The sequence below is a fragment of the Agelaius tricolor genome, unplaced genomic scaffold (genome assembly GCF_023055355.1).
Source record: "Agelaius tricolor isolate 1412-34295 unplaced genomic scaffold, bAgeTri1.0.p SCAF_1, whole genome shotgun sequence".
Classification (NCBI taxonomy): domain Eukaryota; kingdom Metazoa; phylum Chordata; class Aves; order Passeriformes; family Icteridae; genus Agelaius; species Agelaius tricolor.
In genome coordinates, this window is record NW_027269261.1 from 102,270,412 (window position 1) to 102,295,104 (window position 24,693).

Sequence of the window (24,693 nt, forward strand, 5' to 3'; positions counted from 1 at the left end):
GCTTTTTATACTCTTATGGGGAAAAACTTTGCAAGCTTCACATTCCAGGACCCAAAACCAAATGCCAAGACTTTTCAGATCTGCCAAGTTCAAAATCTAAGATTTCAGGTCCACTTGCCAGATCACATTTTCCATTTGGCAGCAGTATTCTCTCCAGCCCTGCCAGTAGCTGGCCCCTGAGATGCCTCCTTATGAGGTGTGGGATTTAATTTAAATTTTTGGTTTTTTCAAACATTATTGTTCTGTGAACATGAAAGTCCAGAATTTCAAGATAAACCCAGGCTGAGCAGAACCCATTCTTTCCTGCTGAAATGTCTCCAAGAGAGAGCCTGCTTTGAGAAAACCTTGGAAATGATATCTGACTTAGCCAAGGGAGTTTATTTGTTACCTGCAGTGATATTTCTTAGTGAATACACATTTGTCAGGGGAATCCTGTTTCTGTACTTAGTGCAGAATTTTTTTATTAGTTTTCTAACTGTGCATGCTTAATTCCCCTTTCTGTTAATGAGAGTTTAATGTGCTCTTTGAAATGAAGAAAAAAATTTCTATGCAACTGATAAAACAGAGCTTAAAGAGGTAGGGTGACAGCACTTGAGAAGGGGGAAAACAGCTTCCTGGCTGTGAGTTTAATGCTTTTCTGCATCAGGAGTCAAACTGTAGAAAATTGGTGATGGTGTGGGTTGGTTTCTTTTCTTTTGGCTTTTTTTTCTATGAAAACAGTACTTGAAAGGAAGAGAAAATAGGGGTGGTGTGGTAAAAGAACCATGAATTTTAACTACTTGCAGTGTGTGAGCCATGGACTGATTCCCTAAAATAAATAAAGTTAAACTAGTCAAAACAGGATATTGGAAAAGTGGGCTGCATAAATTGTACAGACACTTTGTCAGAGCTCATCCCATTTCTGTGTTATGTTTTCATTTTCATGAAAAATCAAATGTGACCTTTCAGGCCAGACCTGGATAATTTAAATGTTTTTCCTTGTTGTGATGCCCTCTAGAAGTCTGTTCATTCAAACTTCAAGGAAATTTTGTGGCAACAAATCATGATGACATACTTATTCTTGCAATTCCCCTTGTCCACCCTTAGAGAAGATCCATGACTTAGCATATGAAGTAGATTACCTTTCACCCCAATTAATGTTTTTATAATGAGTACCAAAGGAAGTAATAATGTTTTGCCACTTATTATCGAGTGTTACTGGGGCAATCTCTGAAACTCAAGACTCAGGTCGTTGACAGCACTGACATGATGGCAATCACGTTGCTGAGGTTTAAGCCCTGCTACAGTGATGAATAAATTGGTCAATTTAATTTCCAGTACTATCAGTTTGATGCTTTGAGTAACAGAATGAGATAGATACAAATGTCCAGGGGTTTTGAAGATTTGGCAGGGGTTAGACTTGTAATTTCATCCACTTCTGAACCTATTCAAATGTTAATTAAAAGAGAAACAACGAAGTAATAAAATAAGGAATTATAGTTGTGTTTTGTCTGGGAACTAGAACTACATAATTTTTAACTACAGTGATAAATATTTTTTATACTATATATGATAAGACATGATATTGTACAATAAATTATATTTTGCAACTTGTCAGTAAGTTGATTGTATTGCACAGCTTTTAAACTGGCAAAATTCAGTTGCATTGGTTTTAAAGAATGAGAACCATCTGAGATGTTATTGAACAGCCTGATCCTACCCCACTTTCACTATCTTTTAAAACAGTGTAGTAATTCTTAAATGTACCTTAGAATGCCAGACAAAGAAGGAAAGGCAGTTGATAGCTGCCTGACAGAAATAATGTTTCCAGGTTGTTCCTTGGATTTCTCATATTGGGAAAATTAAGCTGTCTTTATGTTTTAATCAAAAGAAGAAATGACTTGCATAGAACTTTAACAAGGGGACACACTGGCTTACCAATAAACTTTTTCATTTGAGTTATAGTGGCTGATAGCACTGGATGACCATGCACATACCATTTATATGAAGAATTCTCTTCTTACCATGCATTTTTCTTTCTCTTTTCTTATTGAAATTATAAAAAGTTATTTGTACCAACAGCCAGTTCCACCCTACCTCAGGATAGCTTTCTACAAGACCTAAATAAAGGCAAAGAGCAGATGGACAACTGTCTATGTATGTGCGTGTTTTATGACATTTCTCCCATTATTTCAGGTAATAATGCCATTCAATACTGTCCATTCATTTCTCAACCTCATCTTTACATTAGAGAAGTAATTTATGCCTTCTCCATTGAAAAAGCTTCATGAATCACTTTTTCTCAAGATGGTTGAGCAAAAATCTCTTGAATGTCCTCCCACATGGAAAATCTATGGGAGGGCTGGATAAAATAGGAAAACCTGTGTAGGGGTGGATATTGAGTCACATTAATTGACAGAAAGGTGTCTTTGGGAGAGGAAAGACTTCCCACCAGTCCCTGTGCTACAGACTATTCTTAATTGTTTGCTGGGAAGCGCTTGCCTGGCATTTGGGATCCTGGTGAGCACTGCAACTGCCTTTGACTGCCCTCTGGTATGGGTGAGACCCAGGCTGCAGCAAAAGGCTTCCCTGCAGCACAGAGATTCCCTGGAACATGGGGAGACTGGAGCCACAGTGTTCCTCAAATGGTTGGTAGACCTGTGATATGCCAGGACTGACAATGTGAGCCCTTATTTGTCTCATCCAGCTGGAGAAGAATAAATATAGATTTTAGTCTCCATGCTTCAGTTTCCTTCCCTATATAAAGTAACATTTACTTTGTCTCTTAATATTTTCATGCACTTTTAATTATTTGACTTCAGAAATATTTTTGCATTGATAACATTAAACAGAAAGATTGTGTAAATGCAAAACACTGTTGTTACAAAATGTCTCATCTTAAATAAGTTATTTCAAGGATGACAGTTGTAAAATTTCAATATCTGTTAAAAACCAGTTATTTATTTACACTAATGTGCTGTCCTCATGCATAAACAATCACAAGGAGAAGAGTGGTTTTCTCCGTGGCTGCATGTGAAAGTGTGACACACCACCTCTGTAGTGTTTGTCTTTCTGTGTGTCTTTGTGTGTGTCTGTTTGTGTCAGAGCTAGGCTTTGAGGTGTTGGCCACTTTTGTGCCCAGACATCTGGAAGTTCATACACATTGATTTTTCCAGAGCAGGGAGGGGGGCATGGCTGCATGTTCCTGTGAGCAAAACCAGAAGAAAACTGAGTCAAGACGATTTTAGGAAACTACTTTTGACACTGGCATTTTAAAGCCTCAGCTTTCACAGATACATAGTGCATCTGAAGCCCTGTGGGCAAATTTCTGTTCCTTTCTGTCCTGCATAATGAGCAACTTGGGCTCAGTTCTTTGTTTCTCTAGTTTTTCAGCTCTGAAATCCATCCTGCTTCCTACCTGCGCTCATATCAGAAAAGTTGCCGAAACAGCTGGGGGATGAATTATCTGTTTATTTATTCATTACAAATGCTTCTTTGACCTGGTGAAATCTGGTGAGCTGGAAAAGCCTTTCTTGTCACTCATGTTACCTCTTATCCTCCGCAGGAGTCGCAGCGGATTTAAAGGTCATTTGAAATGCAGCCTTTTGCTCTTTGACAGCCCTTTCAATATCAGCCTCCAGTTCTGTTTTACAAAGTCATCATTATTATCTTCGTTCGTGGCTACTGCTATTTTCCTGGGATTGCAGAGAAACCTGAGATACTAATTGCAATGAGCTAATTTGGCAATACCATGAAAACTTCCTTAAGGCATTAGTTAAGAATATACTTTCCTTTACACAAAGAGAATTTGAAAGTGGGAACAGACTGCAAATGCAGCAGAAGGTATGCTTTTGTACTCCTATACTTAAGAGTAGATGGTATAATTAGCTTACAATGGTAGTTGAATGTATCTCTCAGAATGAGAACATACAGAATTAAACAGTAGCTTTAGCCTAATGATAATCGGTGATAATGATGATAATAATAACAGTACTTAGAACTTTAATGCAGAGATTTGCATCTTGAAAGTGCTATGCTAAACATTGACTTAATTACTGTCACCTCTTCGGGGAAGGTAGGTATTATTGCCCTGACTTAATAGACAGGGAAATAGAGATATAAGAGAATGAAATGACTTGCCAAGGGCTCTGCAAGAGCCTGTAAAGGGATTCAAAATTTACGGGTCCCTTTACTGTATGTTCCCTTATACCAGGATAATTATGCACGTTGTAGGGTTGCTCTGTGCTTTTGAAACTTGAGCCAAAGCCTTTTGATATTAGAACCGTGTGTGTAGCATGTTTTGAAGGTTGTACTTTTCAATCATATTTTAATATGATTTTCCTTTTTAGGTCAACCTGAAACATACAGTTGGAGGCAAAAATTTCAGTTTTGGTTTTAAATATATATATTTATTAATCCTTTTAGTAAAAATCTTGTAAAAGAAAGGTCAAAATTTTGTACAGGGTCATTCAAGAAACAAAAGAAATTTTTCTCAAATTGCTTCATTATTAGTTGTGGAAGGATATGATTGTGTAGCCTGAAGATTTTTGCCAAATTCCAAATTTACTAAAGCTGTCTCTGACATGCAAATGGCATATTTTTTTTTGAGTTTGTATCTTGTAGACATATTTTGCCTGGTTCTTATTAAAATCACTGTGAATCTTCCTACCTCAATTATTTCTCCTCACAGAAGGACTGGAAATCAGCCCTGTGATTTGATTGCTTGCAGAATATATGGGGAGTAAAATGGTATGATAACACAAACAGTTTTCTGACCACAGCCACGAGTTAAGGTGATGATGAGATTCTGTAAGAGGAATTGTATTCTGTAAGTATGAAGTGAAAACATCAGCTTTTAGCTATAATTATTTCCCTGTGTAAAAGGCATTAACACCAGACTACAGGAATGAATTTTGCTTTGACTGCACTCACTATGCTTTTAGCATAGATCTTGTAGGCGCCACAGTTCTGGTTAATTAAGTCTGAGTCGTAGTTCACTTTGATAAGAAATGTAGTTCTATATCTGTAAAGCATAAGGCAATAAAAGATGTCAACATCTGCATTTGTAGGATTTAGAAGGAGCTTTTGATAATTGTTTTCTCTGGCTCCTACCTTCTGTCACCTTTGCTGAACAGCGGATCAGCACATACAAGCTCACAGGCATTTAAAAACTGGATGTACTGAGTGCCTTTCTGTGAACAGGGTGAAGTGTCCCTCTACACTGACAGCTGGTGTCACATTTATGTGTTTCAGTACCTACAGTGCACGTGGGCACTTGCTGGTGCTCAGAAGAGAGATGACACCCGTAGATAATGGCTTCATGTAGCATTATTGATTTTTGCATTGTACCAGCCGCCGTTCCTGGGTCCGTGAATCCCTTGTGGAGCCTCTCTTGGTAGCTGAACTAAAGCTTCAGACAGTTTTTGTAGATGAACTTGAGGAATGCTTTGGCTGTTTCCAGAACAAGATATTTGAATTCATTCAGCTAATCAAAACAAAGACTTTTATCCTACAGGCTTTAACTGGGGTGTTCATTAAATGCTTTTGCTTTTTTTTTAGAAAACCTTTTTTCTTTGTAATGTCACAACTGAAACCAGCAGCAAAAATTAGAAACATTGAGAAAACAGTGGTCACACTTTCTGAAAGACTACCTTTGTATTTTCTTTCAACAGACATTTTACACTGAAAGCCAAATGTTTTTCTAACATTCACAGTTTTCCAGTCAGGTTAAATGTAAAGAAACTATTTCTATAAAGGTGAAATAATAGGCCATAAGAGAAGGAGTGGCTAGTCAGCTCAAGGTGGGTTTTTTTAAAAAATTGAATTTTTGTTTTCAACAAATTGCTTTGAAAGGATAATACCAGCTAAAATATTCATAGGCATTATTTAGCAAATAATTTCAATGAAGTGTAAGAGAACCACAGTCTAAAGATAAGCTAACAGAACATGCATTCTTTCATATAATTAATAAGAATTATTCACTTCTCTAATAAAACTAAGTGGCTTTTAGGGAGGTGGAGTATGAATGGAACATTAAATTTGTTTTGTCCTGGCAGTCCGTATTAGAATACCAGAGATGAGTGGTTATCTGCACGTAGTTTAACAGACTCCCAGCTTTGAGGAGTACTAAATAAGAGGCGAGACCTAATGGAGTGGAATAAGAAATATGGACCTGAAAATGAGACTGTGCTGTATTATATGTTGATCACACAAGGTGGCAGAATGAGCTTAGGGCTATCCAGAAATAAGAGGCAGTGAAGCACCATTGCTCTCAGTCGAGAGTGTATCCTTGCTTGCCCTAGGAATATGCCAAGTTGCTTCTGCACATGGAGAGGGATGGAGGAGAGCATTTTAATACAATATTTTTTGATTATTATCCAAGTGATTCAATTTCATTTGGAGATTTAGTGGAAACTGTTAGAAGCTTGTGTCTAACTTTGGAAATTAATAATCATACAATGCTGAATCTGTGCACATCTTCAGTTTTATTGAAAACACAGTTTACTCTCTATTGATACATTGATTCTCTAAGTGGGGCTGAACTCTTCAGATGAAGGACAGCAGCAAGAACAGGCACGTAGGGAACATTTTGCCTTTCTTTATTGATTTATGGCTAAATTCACTTCTATTGTGAGTGAGTGAAACTCTATTGACTTTCCTTGTGTTGCATTTACTTATATGCTCTGCCTGAGCATGGCAGGCAGGTGTATGTGGCTGAACTGAGGGCAACCCAAAGAGGAGAAATTGAAGTGCAAGACAAAGAGAAGGGTACACTCTTCAGCAACCTCCATGGTACTGCTTTGGCCAATAAGTAGGGGAATAGTAGCAACATTTCTTTCCACACCTGTACAGCTGCCTCAACTGCTGAGCCTGTGGTTCTAATGCTCTTTTTGAGGGGCACCACTGATCTGCATCACCAAAGGAACCTTTGGATGCAGGTTGCATGTGTGCTCACTCAGTTTGCCTCTGTGGAGCTCCAAGACAGACAAGTGGTGCACCAAAATGATGGAGAGCTTCAGCTCTGATAAGGGACTCCTTCCTGGCTTCCTGACCAGAGTTGCATCAGTAAAGCATCAAAGCGGGGGTGGTGTTAAGCACAATTAATGGTTGCTTAAAGAAAGAAATATGTCCTTGTAGGGTACATTTTAAACATATATGGCAACATATATGTTTCAGATGTTTCAGCATCTGAGTTTGCTCCTGCCTGTAAATGAGTGAAGTAACAGAGCAGGATACTCTTACAAGTAAGGGTTTAAGAACTCATATCTGTGCATTGCTCCTTTTGCAGTATATTTCTGGAAGCTCATTAGAAGCTATTAAAGATTATTCACCCTTCCAACCTTTTCAGCAGATGTTCAGCTGTTTGTTTTTTCCTTCACTGCCTTAAGATATTTGGCTAAGCATTAGTACAAGACTGGAACAGGTCAGGAAAGTATTTATTTCCCAGAAAAATAAATTAACTAGTAAAATAGATGGCAATTAATAAAATAAGTAATCTGTAACATATTAATGAGAGCTGGAAAATAAAAATTGAAAGTTTGAAATTTAAAGATAAAGCAGACACTAGAATGGCATTTCTTTTTGCACAGAGAGAAGGTTACAAAATGATAAAGAAGAAAAGGAAGAGCCAAGGAAAAAAGGCAAAGAAAAAATTAATTCTGAGTTCTGGAAAACTCCTTTTGCCTTTGCTGCATTTGTCTTTGACCTGTTGGCCATCAGGGGAGCTGCAGTTTGTGAGGCTCAAGAGACTTCTTGAATGACTTATGGTCATGTCTAAGAGAGTTTTATTTTGACCCACACCTTAATGCTGAGCTTCAGACCTGAGAACTCCCTGATCCCTTTTTATTGCATCCAGCTCATTCCATAGCCATGGCCAGACTTTCAGTTCTTAGGTTCTGTTTCTCAGCTGAGCTTCATCATTTGTGTGACATTTTTTCCACTGCCCAGTGCAAAACTAGGGAGGTTATTTTTATTTGTCAGTGGTTCTAACTAACCTGCTCGAATGTACACTGCACAGGCTTGAGTCACAGACTTTTCAGCCTAGATGAGGTGACTGAGTGGAGACAGATTCTCAAAATGCCTCTCTGCCGTGACTGCCTGCGAGTCCTCCCTCTTTTCAGTACAGTCAGGCTTTAACAGCCTAAACCACTGCAGGGGACGCTTTGAGTTAAACTGCTACCCTTGCACAGAAATGGGCAAAAATCCCTTATACCAGCTCTTTACCACCTCAGTCACTAATTACTGCCTTTCAGTCTGACCTGCCTTGAGGCAGCCTGCTGCCATTGATGGAGTGTCCTAAGAGAGCCAGAGCTCCTCAGAGCAAGCGAGCCCAGTGCTGTGGGGGGGCACAGGGTACTGGTGGGGATGGCTGTGGAACTGGGGCACAGGGCTGGGCTCACACAGGCATTTTGGGTGCCACCTCTCACAACATTCCATTCACATGGTCCAAAGCAGTGTGAGAGATAGGACAGCAAGACTGAATATACACAAGTGATAGGCAGCAATCTTTATATATATATATATATATATATATATATATATATATATATATATATATATATATATATAACAAGTAATTATTTCATGTCTGAAAAGGCATATGAAGCTGTCTGCACTCTGAGTGTAGCTTGGCGGTGAGACAGCCATAACTGAACCAGAGCAGAAATGCAGAGCTCTTCTCCTAAGAGCTGGTGATGTGGGACAGCTCCCTTTGTCACTTTCTAAAATAATTTCACAAATTAATGTCTGCATATTGGTTAAATGAATGAAACTGGTTAAGTTTCAATCAATGTCTAACAGTCTCAGCAGCCTTAGCCAGTGCCCCTGGAAAGCAGAAAGCAAGCAGAGGCTGAGAGAAAAATACTGGGAGAGCTGGCACTGACAGCAGTGGGTTGTGTCAAATTAATAATGGCAGTGACACAGATGCTCACATAGATGCCATCCTGGTAAATGCAGGTGTCAGTCACACCTGGACAGCACACATGGAAGCAGAACACACTCCCTGGACACGTATGCACATACGGATCTACAGGTACATATATATGCTATCACAGCATAGTGGTGGGTGGATAAACCAAGCAGATGGGGGGAGAACATGCTGCAGGGTTCATGTGGTCACTGAAAATGTTCTCATTTGAGTGTGCTGCTGAAAAGCTTGCAGGCCAAATGCATATGGATGACTCCAGTGTCTGGAAAAACATGCTGTGGAACTGCTGTATTGTACTTGAAGCTACAGACAGTCCCTGACAGCCTTTGTGAAGTGATATGAAGCTAAATGCCTGTGAGAGTGAGGAGGTAATTCTGTTGATTAATGCCAGTCTTGTTGGTATTGATGATTTAGCTGCCTGTATGAAACAAATGTGAGCAATCAGTTCATCTTGAAAAAACTTGTACAACTGAATAAAGGAAGTTGTTGCCTAATCTATTTTATACTAATTGCTTCATGCCACAAATTCAAGCCCTGATCCAATATGAATTGACATGGAGGAGAGATAGTCCATTCACTGCAGTAGTCTTTGGATCAAGGCTTCATTTTAAAGCGAGCAAATACTGCGTGCTAAATTAGCATTCATCTGAGTTGTCACTATCTGTTTCTTGAGAAGCAGACAGGCTTGATATTCTCTGTGTAGCCAAATGAGTCTTAACACATATATGCTGGATTGCAAGGCAGCAGAGCCAACCTGAGCACAACAAAGTTTTGGTGAGAGCTGGGGCACCGTGGGCTGCTGCCTGCGACAGACTGCCTCGGCTGGGTGTCTGACACGGGGCTCTCACTGCTGTGCTGCCTTACAGAGTCATTTACCACCAACAAACACTTAGTGCTTATGAGGCATTTTTCAAAAATCTCACTGGGGCCATACCTGGGGCTTTAGCTATTTAAACATCTTAAAAAAATCTGTCCCTTGAGAGGATTTAACTCAGCAGGATTTAGGCTGCTAAGGCTCGCATCATCAAAGAGACCAAAGCGTCAATCCATCTCTTTTCACGCCTAAGGACATAATAGTATCATGCCCTCTCCCATGAGGGGGTACTGCAGAGAAATTTCCAAGCTCTCAGCACCCAAACTAGCTAGCTCTGGAAGCAGATGGAGTATAATTATAGCAGCGTTGAGCTGCACCTGAACTAATTAGCTCTGCTGAGAAACAGGGATTGAATTTAATAATGCATGTTCTGCCATACCAAAAAGGCTAGGCTGCCTTTGAGACCTGTGTGACTGTCTCTGCATGGTGCTGTGCTGAACTCGGTGGATGTACTGTGAAAGTCAGCTCAGAGCTTTTCTGTCACCATAATCTGCTGCTGAATGTAGGTATCACCTTGTCCCAGCATTCATGTACCATTGGAATAATTACTCCTCAGCTGTCACTTATCTCCTGACTATTAGTTTAGCATGTTATGCTTTGCATATGCTCAAGATTTTGCTGTCCAAACTCACCTAAATATTGAGATCTACTTCAAGGACTGCTGTGGCTAAAACCTTGAAGCCTTCAAAATGTGACTGTCTTTGCTATGGACCTGATGTTACCAGCATGGTCTCAACATGCCCAAAGTAAATCTAGCTGTGAGAGAAAGGTAGAAGAGCCAGGTTCAGATTCCTGCTCTGGAGCAGTGATACCCTTCAGATGTGGAGTTGAACACCCATCTTAGATACATTTCCTAGTTGCTGGGGTTAAAGACACTCTTTCTTACCTCAGTCCTTTGCATCTCAAAATATTTCTATGAGGAGGAGAACCTCTTGTGTTGGTGTCTGAGAGAATTTTCCTACTCCAGAGAATGCTGACTGTTGGGGTTCTGTCTTGGGGTGCTGGTTTGAGCTCAAGCTCAGGCTGTGGTTTGGTCAGAAGGAGCAGTTGGACCTGGTTCTCCACATTCACAAGATGATCTAACCCCAAAGCTCTCAGTTGTCCTGGGCTACCATTACATCTTTAAAAATGTAGATCTGGTGTTTTGTATCATACAAGTGGCTGAGATTATTTAGGAGCTTAATGGCTCTAAACAGAGACTTTGTCTCTCTGGACACATATGAGCACCATTCCTTTTACCTGAAATTTATCTGTTACTTGTGTGATCCATACACTGCTCAGCAGGTTTCTGTTGCCTCCATACTTATGTGCCTATCCACAGAAAAATTGGGTGAGTATTGTAAGAGGTATGATTAGGACTGTAAGGAAGATGTTGCATTGCTTAATTCTGTTAAGTCTCTTTACTACTTAGGGTGTACAAATGGAAACTTTGATGGTTCCATACAAATGGTCCTTTGAAATACTTGAAGTCTTCTGAAAATTTAAGCCATGTTCATAACTTTTGATGATTTTTTAATGTAGTAAGTACATTTAGACAAAGTTAATGACTCTGTGTGGTGCAGACAATATATTACAACTACTGGATCACACATACACACAAATCTAGATGTAAATTTTTCAAATGTTTCTTCAATTTTGTAAAACGCAGACTTCAATGTTTTGAGCCAAAGGAGATACTTTGGTAGCTACTGATGCATCTTACCAGGTTTCCTGCTGCAGAGGTAAGTAGGTCTCTTATCACAAACCCAAAATACTTTTTACTTTGTATCAAAACCATTCTTTTTCCTGCCATACTGCTGATAGGGTCTGAAATAAAATCCCTTAACTAGTAAATGATCTTATGTAGGAGATTTGTAATACCTGTGTTGAAACCAGATACCTGTGTTGAAACCAGATGTCTGTACAGGAAACACATTTCTTCTCCTCTTCCTCTATTTGCTTTTCAACATATTTGGCTTGAATAACTTGTTTCTGAAAATATCAGTGGCAAGTGGATGAGCAGAAGCAGTAGAAGCAATACTGCATCTGTGATAAGGGGAAAGGGAGAGGTACAGGAGGAAGAGAGACAGGAAGGAAAACTCAAAATCTGAGCTCCTCTTCACCCTTCTCCTGGCATGGCACCAAGGCAGTCTGCCTCTTCTACATGGAGAGGAGTAGAAGTGCAACCTCTCCCTAAGTAATTAAATGAATACTTAACCTGCAGGTTCAAAACTTACAGCATATTATAAAACAATTATGTTTCCTTTGCATGAAAAAGCTGAATTGCCGTTCAGCTTCTTTTGTCATCTGTATGCATGAGTTTGGAGCAATTAGCATGAATATATTACAGGTGCAGTGTCTCAGGAAATTGCAAGAAGCTATGCTGTATTTTTGTACTATAGAGAAGTGACAGAACTATAACTCTTGGAAGAGTTGAAAACTGGGGAGATATGAGTATCTGAAGTGCGATTTTATAATCATAACGAGCACCGATAGCCATCGATTTAATAGTCATGAAATGAAATGCTGTGTTTTCTTAGATTGTTCCACTACTCATTTAATTTAACTGGACACTACAAACTATTTAATTTTAGATTTTAGATTACCTTTCTAATGTGCCCAGTTTATCCTTTTAACTGCAGATAAAGTTTTTTTTTGAAGAGTAACAGCAGTGGTATTATGTTAGCTTTGATGTTATCTCCAGACAACTTCTTATGCCAGTGAAACACTTTTTTGCATGTTCTTTAAGATAAATTACCAAGCAATTCAAGAGCCCTGAATTTTGTTTGGTATGGTTTTGTCACATTTAATTGTTCATGTAAAGCTGATTCTTTTTCCTGACTCTCAGATGCAATTTAATTTTTAAGTGCAGGTTCCTCATAAATTCAGATGAGCACAGTAAGATAAATGCTTCCTAAATCCAAATATCAAAGTGGCATTAATGGTGACCTTTTTTTTTTTTTTATTAGAGTGATAGTGATTCACATCTGCTGAGGATCTCACCCTTAGAATTACCTGACCTGATAATAATTTTTGCTGATGCTCCATTTATATGAGTACAACAGAGGGACCTCAAAGACCACAGCAATTATTCATATATGGTTTGATGCCCTTTTTTTCCACCACAGAGGCTCAAGGGAACAACTGTGGTAATAAGATTCATATCCACCATTTTACCATCATGAAATCACAGATTTGATGAATGATACTGATGTGGAACTTTGCCTTCTTTGCAGGTATGAAAGGAAAAATTAATCCTGGGTTCTTCAAAACAAAACCTCAGTCAAAACTCTTAGCACATAGAAAACAAATCCTGAAAAACAGTGTTACACACAGAGAATGACACATGGACATGTTTGGGAAGTGGCAAAGGAGGAGGAAATGTAAATACCAGATCAAAAAAGCAGTCTTCAGGTTGTCAGCATGGTGGGTCATCTGCACTGTGTTTCCACAAATATGACAACATCAGTGACTACCCCTTACTTTCAGCTTCAGGGACACATCAACATTTTGGTCAAGTGGGAGGAGGGAAAAGAGCTTACTCTGAAATGGAAATGGCAGGAGAAGGATATCCCATGAAAAAAATTCTGAGAGCAAGAAAGACTTGTGACAGGTTAAAGATTATGTGTTTTGTTCATAGCAATCTTAGAAGCACGGGCACAGTGGCTTGGTGGCTTTTCATATGAGAATAAGATCTGTACTAATGCCCAGTGCTGTCCTGCATGATGCACCAATGTTTTAGTGCTAGTTTGGATGCTGGTTTCCTATTCAGGAAACTTTCAACTCCCCTCTAAAGTAACAATGCCAATAGAAAACCTATTTTTTTCATATAGAGAGCCTCCATTCCCTGTTTTTTTTTTTTTTTTGATATGGTTTATAAAGTAAGAGTATTTGTGGACCCCAAGGCACCACCTCACTCCTCTGTCTCTGGGTTCTCTGTGTGGGTCTATAGCTAAAGTGGTAACACCTGTCCTATATTTCAAGTGTAACAGGAGGCCTTTTGAGCAAACTATCATTTACCAAAGAGCTAGAAATTGCACAGCCCCTGTGGCTCTGGGAAAATTTAATGGAGTTGTAGACTAATCCCCTCACCATTGTTCCACAGAGCATGGAGAGCAAATTCCCACACTTCCAAGGAAGAAGTAAATGTTCTCAGAGGGAAACCTCAGACAATTTTTCTCTTTCCCTCCCTCTTGGGTAGAGTTTTCTATGGGAATGACTGAGGATTGACCCTATGGAAACAAGAATTCGAGAATACTTATTATAAAATTGATTTTATTTCCTTGTCATTGTGAAGTTGTTCCCTATAGCATGTTCTCTAATGATTTATCCAGAAGTTTCAAGAGTTGTAAGTACCAGTGGTTCTGTATTTCCCTGGCCTGTCTCACTGACAGATGGCACAGAGATGGGAATTGCAAGGCACAGCAGGGACAAAAAGAGAGATAGTCAAATAAGAAAAAGATTTTTTTTTTTTTGTTACTGTAGGAGTAAACTGCTTGGGAAGATCAGGAGTGAGACCAGCAGCATTTGCTGTGTATATTCTGAGTGAAATAGAAATTGTATTTGAGATCTAGGCTATGTTTAAAAACAACGAAATTTGCCTCAGACACAAGTCCCAACACTTCTACAATTATCTCCCTTTAAATCTATTTCACTCTTTTCTTGTAGTATTTTTGCACAAATGAAAGAAGAGCTTCTGGGTCCTCCTCTCTTCCCCCTGTTCTCTTGTTAATGCCTCCCTCCATGCAAACCTCTGCACACTTCTTGGGAGGTGGATGCAAAGTGCTGAAGCAACACAAGGTGTGATGTTCTTGAGGAGTCTCTGGTCTCCTGAGCAACTTCTTGTGAGATTTACAACTCCAAAGGATTGACTATAAATAAATAAAACCTTTCAACACCTTCTAGCTCCTGGGAAACAAAATCCAAAAGATACTGAGTTTTGCTTACCACTTCCTGCTGCCAGGGTTACCGGAGGGCTTGCTGTCTATTCAGTCCTGTCATTCCACCTGCCACTTACATTCTGTCTCCAGCAACCACAGCAATATCCTGTCTCTTCTGCCACTCATCCATCCAATATAGCAGTGCATGGTAATGTAATGCTCAAGGATAATACCCTGGTATATCTTCTGACTTCTACATATGAGATTTGGTGTTTGCTACTTCTTTTTCTATTTGGTATTGACTCTAGAAATTCTTACACAGACAGCAAATGCAGTTGTGAATTCAATCTCCAGATTTCTTTTTTTCTTAGGGCACCTCTTTTCCTTAATTGCTTTTGCTTTGTTTGTTCAAATTAAATATTTATTGCATTTTAAAGAAGAATGAACTTTTGGTACAAGATAATAAAGGATTTATCTGATGATAAAACATGTAAATCTTTCCAGAAACTTCAGGAGGATTTTAATATTAATGCAGATCAAATATGGAAATATATGCAACTTGTGAATAGTTTTATAGAAACAGGAAGAGCTGTGGTGTCAGTGTAGGAGTAATCCTTATTAGGATGAGTTTCTGATATTGATAAGACAGGAATACAGGATCTCATTTTTTTCTCTTGCTTAAATCTCTTCATCCTTTTGTAAAAGTTCAGAAAAGAATGACAAGTCCTTTTTTTTATGTTTTAATAAACTGCTGAATAAGTCATTACAGAAGAAACTATAGGGAACAAGTTTGTAGTGACAAGGAAAGAAAATCGGTTCTCTAACAAGTCCTCTCAGTTTCTAATATCTAGGGGGTCAATCAGCAGTCCCACCCTATAGAGAAAAATTATAAATTATAGATAATTAGTATTTTGCTGGTTTACTATTTTGAAAAGCATAGATGTCCCCCATGATAAGGTGCCCTTAGAGTAACTCTTCCCTTCTCTTTGTATGAAGTATGAGGGACTAGTACTCAATATTCCTAACTTAATAAAACATAGTTATGAAATTAATATTTAAACTACTTAATTTTTTAAATTTCTCGTTTACTCTTTCCAAATCATTGAAACCATAGAATGTACTTAACAGGAAAAAACACCAGAATTTTTAAGTTTGGAGAAAAGTGAGAGGAGGAAATCAAGAGGTAAGATATGGGTGAATTCTCTACACAGCAATGTTCTCAGTGTCCTTTAAAATTTTTAGAATTCTTTTCAAGAGTGAATCATGATAGAAGTATTGAAATCTCTTAACCACTAAGGAGGACCATGGAACTGGGGGTTTAGCCTAAACAGATTATTCCCTTTTGGCATTTTCTGATCACCATGTCTATCATAGTGAAATCCCAGTTTGATTTGGCTTTCACATGTGCTCATAGTTTGTACCAATCAATTAAATAAGTGGGCATGACTGGAGAGGTTGTAGAATGCACAAGATCAAGGACTTTATAAAATAAGGTAGGATTTTCAGAAGGTCCTCAAAGACCTAAGTCCTTTGCTCTGTGAAATTTAGGGTTCCAGTAACCAGAAATTTGTTTAGTACAGAGAATTGCAGGGAAGTCACAGAATGCTTGGAGTTGTAAGGAACATTAATGATCATTTACTATCAACTCCCGTGCCATGGTAGGGACACCTTCCACTAGATCAGGTTGCCCAAAGCCCCATCCAATCTGGCCTTGAACACTTCCAGGGATGGGGCATCCGCAACTCCTCTGGGCAACCAGTTCCAGTTCCTCACCACCCTCACAGTAAAGAATTTCTTTCTAATCTAATCTAATCTAATCTAATCTAATCTAATCTAATCTAATCCTGCTCTCTTTTAGTGTAAAGCCATTTTTCCCTTGTCCTATCACTACATGTCCTTGTGATTAGTCCTTCTGCTGCTTTCTTATAGTCCTCTTTATGGACTGAAAGGCTGCTACAAGGTCTTCTTAAAGCCTTCTTTTTTCCAGACTGAGCAACCCCAACTCTTTCAGTCTGACTGCATAGAAGGAGTGTTGTAGCCCTCTGATAATTGTAGTAGCCCTCCTCTGAGGCTGCATAACAGGTTGGTGTCCTTCTTAATTTGGATGCCCCAGAGTTGGATGCAGTAATCCAGATGGAATCTCAGGAGAGTGCAATAAAGGAAAGGGTCACTCTACAGAGACTCTGCCTTTCAGTGTTATGTCTCTTTGCAGACTGTGTCCCCTAGCATGAAAACTTCCAAGATTCACTGCTGTGTTTAGAAGCATGGAATAGCTGGTGCATAGCCCAGAGATCCAGAGACCACCTTATTCTTCTGTCACCCTTAGTAATCTATCTGCTCTCAGGCTTAACATTACCATATTGAATAAGCTTTCAAATTTGCCCAACATGATGATTTTGCAAGGCTACATATGAAACTCATTTGTGCTGCCCTCTGAAGTAATTCTGAAAACACCCTGCTCCCATTCATCATTCAACATGCAGGTTTCTTTCACTCACTGTGTTCTAGGATGTACTCTCAGCTAACTAGTGAAAAACCTCTGTAGGAGGTTTTGCTCATTAGAGAAGCGATTTAATGTTAAAGAAATATTTTGCTTTCTATTTTAAAATGTCTTTTTGAATAAATAGTATACAGATTTTCCTGAGATGTGCTTTGAGCTGCTTGGAAAATGAAGAACAGAGCCTTTCACTAAAATTAATGGGAAAGTTCAGTGAAATTTGGATTAGACTCCAATGATAAAGAAATCTGAAACAGAAACATCATTAAAAGATACTGGTAATGGAACTGTGAGCTTATTTGTCTGAAAAACAGCTTGCGAGGTAATAAGTAATGAATTACTGCTAAGAAGTACATCTGTCTCTAAAGAGAAAAATGTCTTGTGGAAAGCATTGTACATCTGTACTGATGAAATTATTAAAATGAGTACCTTTGAGATAGGGGTTTATGTCATGAAGATGACCAAGCAAACATTGGATTAGGGGGCTTTTATGGTAATTAAATGATGGACACACAGTAAAGAGACAAATTGTTAATATATGCTAAACACAGAAAATCTAGAAGACCATCTGATTCATTCTATCAGAGAGAAAATATATCTGCTTAATTAAGGGTTGTAATATTGTATGCATGCGTGCAAGCAGTGATAAGGTAGCTAATCTAGCTTTTCCTGAGGTGCACTCTGTCTTTTTAGTGCTTAAATTTTAGCCTTAAGATTCCCCTAATGTTGCTGTTTGTATGGGATTGTTTCTCTGTTGCTGGCACATAACCGATTCCCTGGGAGATAGATGCACCTCCAAACAGCAACTGCTTGTCAGGAAAACAGTTTTTCATACCTGGCTTTAATGCAGACCTTTATTTTACAGACAGGTTTCTCAGAGGCTCACGCTGTCTTATTTTTAATGAATAAAAAAAAAAAGCTGGGTGAGTGGGAAATGCTGTCATGCAGGCGTTCCAGATGAGGCTGGGACAGCATCGCATTTGAATAACCACCCGACGGATCCGTCAAGCTGAGCTGAGACATGCCTCAGCAGTCTTGACTCAAAATCCACCCTCGGATGGAGGGTGAGGCGCAGGAGTGCCCGCAGCCTATGTGTGCCTTGGCTCCTCTCTGCAGTGCTCCCGCCTGGGAGAGCGCTGGCATTGGCAGGGCGCCGTCCCACAGAGGAGCTTAATTGTGCCTTTGCTGTATTGCAGAAACATATGGCTCAACGCCTACAGGAAAGTATCAGGGACAGAATCTTGCAGCAGTAACATAAACATTATTTTGCATGAAGTAAAATCAATATTTGTTGTCTGAGCATCTTCCCAGGGTTTCAAAGCCAAGTGTTGTAACATTTCACTAAGTTTGGGGTATTTGTTTCCATTTGCTTCCCAGTCAACAGCTGTTTTTATGGGGAAGCTGCAATTTTCAGGGTTGTGTTTGTGGACCGCCCCAGGACGGACATACAGACTGGGGAATGCTGACCCATGAGAGGGACCTGGGGGTCCTGGCAAGTTGAACATGAGCCAGTATTGCCCCAGCAGCCAGGAGGGCCAAGCGTGTCCTCAGAGGCATCAGGCACATCAGCAGCTGGGCAAGGGAGGAGATTGTCCTGCTCTGCTCTGCACTGGGGCGTCCTCACCTTGAGTGCTGGGGGCAGTTTCAGGTGGCACAAAACATAAAAGACATTAAGCTATTGGAGAGCTTAATGGCCTCCTCCAAAGGAGGGCCATGAGGATGGTGAGGGGTTGGAGCTGAAGCCGTATGAGGAGCTGCTGGGGTCACTTGGTCTGTTTAGCCCAGAGGAGACTGAGAGGAGACCTCACTGCTGTCACAACTTCCTTGTGAGGGGAAGAGGAGGGACAGGCATTGATCTCTTCTCTGTGGTCACCAGTGACAAGACCCAAGGGAATGGCCAGAAATTGTGTCAGGGGACATTTAGGTTGGATATTAGAAAAATGTTCTTCACCCGGAAGAGTGGTTGGGCACTGGAACAGGCTCATCAGGGAAGTGGTCACTGTACCAAGCCTGACAGAGCTTGAGAGGTGTTTGGATGATGCTCTTTGGCACATGGTGTGACTCATGGGGATGGTGCTGTGCAGGGCCATGAGTAGGACTCGATGATCCTTGTGTGTTCCTTTCAACTCAACAAATTCCATGATTCTGTAATACGAATTTTGCTCCTAATCGTTGCCCATATAAAATGTTGGGCTGATGGATATCTGCCCCATAGAAATTCAAGTGCCAAAAATTCAAAGCAAAGCTGGCACCTTCCTTACAAAGCTCTCCCCCCCTTTTTTTTTTTTTCATTTGAGTATATCTCAGTAGGACCAAGGCAGGCTCCCACAAGCTTTGCAGTGGTAAATTTGTATTAGTAGTGACTACTGATCCCAGAGATGTGAATAGTGAAATTGGTGCACATTGCACCAGAATTCATTGTTACTTTCATTTTAAATTTCCATGTCTCAAAAAGACAAACTTCTCCGTATGGAACAGCTTACATGAGTAAGTGAACCTTGATGTGGGTCCCATGGAAGAGGTCAGAGACCTGCTCTTGGTGGTGAACTGTCACCAACAAAGCAGCCAAACTGATCTGATTCTCTGTGCTTGAGCCATACATGTTTTCCCAAACAGATTAACACTGATTAGCAATGAATTACCAAGCGCGAAATGAGTTTCTTGGCTTCTAGCCACTGGATGCATAGAAAGAATGTATCTGCAGGAGGAGGAAAATGAGTATCCACGGCTGAATAAAACACTTGGATGTATTTGGTGTTGCAGGCTGTTGCCAGCTCAGAGTAAGAGTGGTCATTGCCAGTTAAATAAAACACCTCTCTCCTTACAGAGAGCATATTGCTTTCTAGAAACAGGATCTTTTAAATAATGTCTGCTTATCTGTGGTCTTTGAATATATTTTTTGCTGAATAGGAGCACAGTATTTGAGCACTTCTGTCATGCAGAAGCAATCTGCTCTTCAGACAGCGATGCTTACTTAAAATGCTGATGTTGATGATGCTGAAAACGTGGGTTGAGGGAAAACTCAGGTCCCATCTTGAAGAGGCTTGCTTCTTTAAGAGAAGGTAAAAGATGAGTTAATCACTTAGCAGCAATTTAGAGCACAAGTAAGCAGTTGGAGTACTTTTAAGAGAGATATTAATAAAAACCCACTTGTTTCTGGCAGATGAAAAAGAGGGAAATTGGTCCACCTGATTATGAAGAAGACAATGATCAGTGAGATGGTTGGTCTGTTAGGCTGTGGCCTCTGCTCTGAAATAGAAGGACTCTTGCCTTATTTCGCTGATAACAGGTTGAGGGTGTGAGGCTTCTCTTTGCCAGCAGGAACATGCAAACTGCATCCTCAACCCTTCAGCCAGTTCATGTTAGTAATTCTAAGCAGTTTGATGCTAGGCACAGTATCTCCACAGTTAACAGGTGTATTATTACTTTAATTATCTTTAACTACTAAGCATGCTGTGATACTAGGCATTGAGAGATTCAAATATACAGTAGGTCTGATAAAAACTGTTTGTCTTGAATAGATTCAAATGCTTGGATTTTTTTGCATAGAAGAGCTAATGTTTGTTATTAGTTTGCTGCTCATAATCTTGGCTATACAGGCTAATTAATTTACCAGCAGTCTTATGGTTGACACCTGAAAAAAAAGTAAAAATATAGATGATGTCCTACATTTGCTTACCAAAAGGAGACTGATATTTTTAAAAGAGAAAAAAACCCCAATATTTTTAACTGTTGTATGAAACTAGATAAAAAGTGGATAAAAACCTAATTCCTATGTGATGAAAAGAAAGGTGAATATTTATTTCTAATTTCTGTAACAGTCTCCAAAGAGAGTACTTGTACTCTAATGAGGAAAAGGAGGGGAAAATGGTTATTCAATACTTTACTTTTTAAAAAAGAATTTTCCTTTTGTCTTTTAGAAGCAGACATTATAACAGAAATCTCACTGAATTGCCTAAATTTCAAACCAAAATTTTCTAGTAAACTAATGAATATAATCTAGCACACATTCACTCATCTCTGTTTCTTCTCTTTATATATTCATTTTCCATGGCTGCCTCCTTTTCCACTTCCCAAATATTTTCCTTTCTTGGTTGTTTTTTTTTCTTTCACCCCCCCCCCCCCCGCTTTGGTTTGAAGCTATTCAGAAGTGTGTGTCAGTAGTATTAACTCACATCTTAAAATTCCAGCCTCCTGATGTCTAGTTTTTAAAAGCAATGGACTAATGAGAAAAAGATGCATGGATTCAGCTTTTTATTTATTCCTAGGCTCACTGTGAATCCTAAGCCATGTGATGCACCTGTGTATGCTGGCTTTACTGTAAGATTCTCAGACACTTACTGTACTGGTATGATGTTTCCAGACAAATACATATCTTGCAGGTGTAGCACTGTTTTCTCAGAGGTTTTCTGAAGGGTTATAAAGAGCATCCATTTTGGGCAATGCACCAATGTTCAGATGTTTTTGAGGTATTCAGATATCAGTGGTTAGCCCTCACTTGCCTTTAAGTGAATACATTCCAAGGAATTTGTCATCTCTGTTTTCAGCAATTTTATAAACACAGCCTTGCACAGATCTCTTGGCATAGGAGAGTGTACTTGGAGCAGTGTGTTCATTGAAGATTTTTTTCCACTCTTCAGCCTTGTGTGGATCTTTAACGACCTGCTATATGCTTCCTCTTTCTCTAATCTTCTGAGAAAGTCAGCAGGCACAAACTGTACTGAGAAAATTATACTATTCCACATTCTGAAACTGTAGGTTTGATTCCAGCCTGTCTGGTGGGACTGCTGCTAAAAGTCAGCATCTAAAGGAGCAGCTCATTTGAATTCTGGATGTATACACAAGTTAATACGAATGTGCTCAGAAACTGAAGGCTGATATATCAAAGCCACCGTTCAACACCACCTCAGGAATGTTCCTAATAGTGCAACCATTTTTTCCTTTCACTTCTGTCAAATTTATCAATGTCTGATGTCACTCTTTCACAAAGAGGCAGCCTATTAATATGTATAAAGTAAAAATAAAAGTTCATCCCTATGCATTAACATTTACTCATGGCAATTATGCCTGAGCTTATTAAATTCATATGTCCCCCTCTTTTTCTTTCTTTGCATTCCAACCCTACAAAAAGTAGTACCAGATCTATCTATTTTTATTATTCTCTATGTGTGTGTACCCCTGTATCTGTATTTTTATGTGCATTATCTATACATCTCTCTCTATATATACTTCAGCACTGAGGACTGAATAAATTTACCCACTTTTTGTATCTTACTGCTCGAGCATTTCCCGAGAAAACTAATGACTGCTTACCTGGAGCTAGACGGAGTTATTAGGCAGGCACATAACTGTACTGCCCCAGGAAGTATACATGAAAGGAGTTGGACCTGGAGCAGGAGTTTGTCCTGCCTCTCCCTCCTCGTTTGTGAAATGAAAAGGCAATTTGCACTTCTCCTTTTTTCACGTGCCTTTTTCTGGTGCCTGTTAATTTTCCTGTGCATTGGGGCAGCATGTAAGAGGAGGAACCAAGCAGCTTTCACCTCTCAGCCCCTCTCTTGGGGCCACAGTCCCTCTCTCCTGAGCCCAGATCATCCCTGTAGCCTGGGGCTGTCCCTGTGCTAGGCTCTGCCAGAGATGGGGCAATTTGATCTCTGCATAGAGACAGCCATGAGGTTAAATGCTGCATGCTTCCTTGCATGGAATGTTTGCCTAGATTCTCCCCAAGAGGATCATCTCCTTGTCCTTGACCTTTTCTACTTCATGCAGGGTGGGATGGGACTGCATGCCCTCAGTGCCTGGCATTTGGCTGTCCCTCTGTGGGTTTAGGACCCAAGGGTGGGTGAAGGGAGAGAGTGTAGGACCTCACAGGGTGTGTGTCAGCACTCTCCCCACCTGCAGCTGGAGGATGCTATGCCACAAGTTGGGGTTTGCGCTAGTTTTGGTGGAAACCAACAGTTTAAGCCACTGAATGAGGAACTTTGGTGAGGAGGCCATGTGTAGGGTGAAATTTTGCTGCAAATTCAGGGAGCACCTCAAGGTAGGTTCCCACAAAGGGGTTGTAAATCCAATTCACATTCTTGGATTGATGGAGCCTGCAAACACCCTCCTTCAGCTGGGCTGGCCACTTTCTGAGGGACTGGAGCAGGTGAAGTGAGAAGATGGGGGTCAAAAGACAGAGGGGAGATTATATCTTAATGCTATGCAATTTTCCAGACTGCTCCTCTGGCAGGGATATTACAACACAATTAAATCCCCCTTCATCCCATTCCGGCTCCACACTGGGAACTGAAACCTGCAAATAAATGAGTCTTTGTATGGACTTTAATTTCAGGGATGCAACTGCTTTCCACTCTCTGAGAGGGTGAGATAGAAGACGAAAGACCAAAGAAGCTAGACTCCTATTCCAAGGAAGAAGTTCAAAAAAGAGCTGCTATGGCAGTAATCACCACAAGTACCTAGAGGCTATAGTCAGGGTTGGAAGGATGCTTCTTTGATGTTTTCCTAAAATAAATACAAACATTTTTCACTCTTTTAAGCTGAGTCAACAAAAGAGCAGCTAACTGCTCTGTTAGCTAAAAGATCCCCAGCACTACTTTGGTCACTTTTTCTTCTGCCATGGCTTAAATTACAGGTTAAATATTATCTTCATTTGTTCTCTTAGAGATTGACTGGAAATTAGAGGCCAGAGGAGAGAAGGGAAGCAAACCCCGTGGCTTTAAAAAGGACAAGAATTTGGTTCCTGTTGACTTGTCTTCAGTCCTGTCCTGGCAGCAACCTCACTCAATACTTGCATTTTTCATTGCTCAAAGTGCAATAAACAAGCAGCACTCCTTGGCTAGAGGCTTCTCAGAGTGGACTGCCATGTCCTAGACATCACCCCATCACCTGGTGACAGCCACACTTGTCTGACACCTTTGTGCTGGTGACTCCTGTTCTACATTGCCAAGTCCTGTTGGCTTTCCTGCATTCTGACTGAGCACCCTGAGATGCTTCAATCCAGCAGCCAGCTGTCATCAATAATAACTGCATTTACCATAATTAAAATTAGCTTGTTTTCTTCAAAGTAACACTTGTCTATGTGTTTCTGTTCATGAGACTAACAACACAATTAACTTTTATTTTGTCCACATCTGTATATTTACATGGCTGCTGAAGCCCCTGTGAGCTGGGTGATTTATAAGCTCTTTGTGCCACTTGCCTGTCCCACTCAGTAGGAAACTATAACCTAACCCTTTCCCTAATGGCATTAAAAGGTCCAATTAATCAAAAAGGGGGTCAGTTAATATTCTCCACACGTAAGTGCTGAACATCAGAATAATTTGCTCTCTTGTGGTTGGCATCCCATCATTTTGTGGTTTAGTTAAAAAGGAAATTGGCAGGACAACCACAAGTGTACACCATGGGATTGCTCCATGGATTTGGGGCAGCTGTTATATCTGCTGCAGAGAAATGTTTTCTCTGCTGAAAGAGTTTTTTAAAATAAATAGACAAGTTAGTAGGGAGTAAAATTTTCTTTTTGTGGTTTGAGAAACTTTCTTTCTTTTTACTTCAAAGACTT

General features: G+C 39.9%; 1 long non-coding RNA gene across 4 annotated transcripts in view; it reads left to right on the plus strand.

The window, feature by feature from the left end:
* Window positions 1-24,202, plus strand: part of LOC139598981 (uncharacterized) — a 142,791-nt gene extending 118,589 nt beyond the window's left edge. For 2 of the 4 annotated variants that reach the window (XR_011682114.1, XR_011682120.1), the window contains exons 5-6: window positions 12,995-13,141; window positions 23,797-24,202. This is a non-coding gene — a long non-coding RNA (uncharacterized lncRNA). Of the gene's footprint in view, window positions 1-3,544; window positions 4,563-12,994; window positions 13,142-16,625; window positions 23,764-23,796 lie in introns of those variants that run through there. The other 2 variants (XR_011682117.1, XR_011682124.1) reach the window with 2 other exon arrangements.
* The last annotated feature ends 491 nt before the right edge of the window (window positions 24,203-24,693 follow it).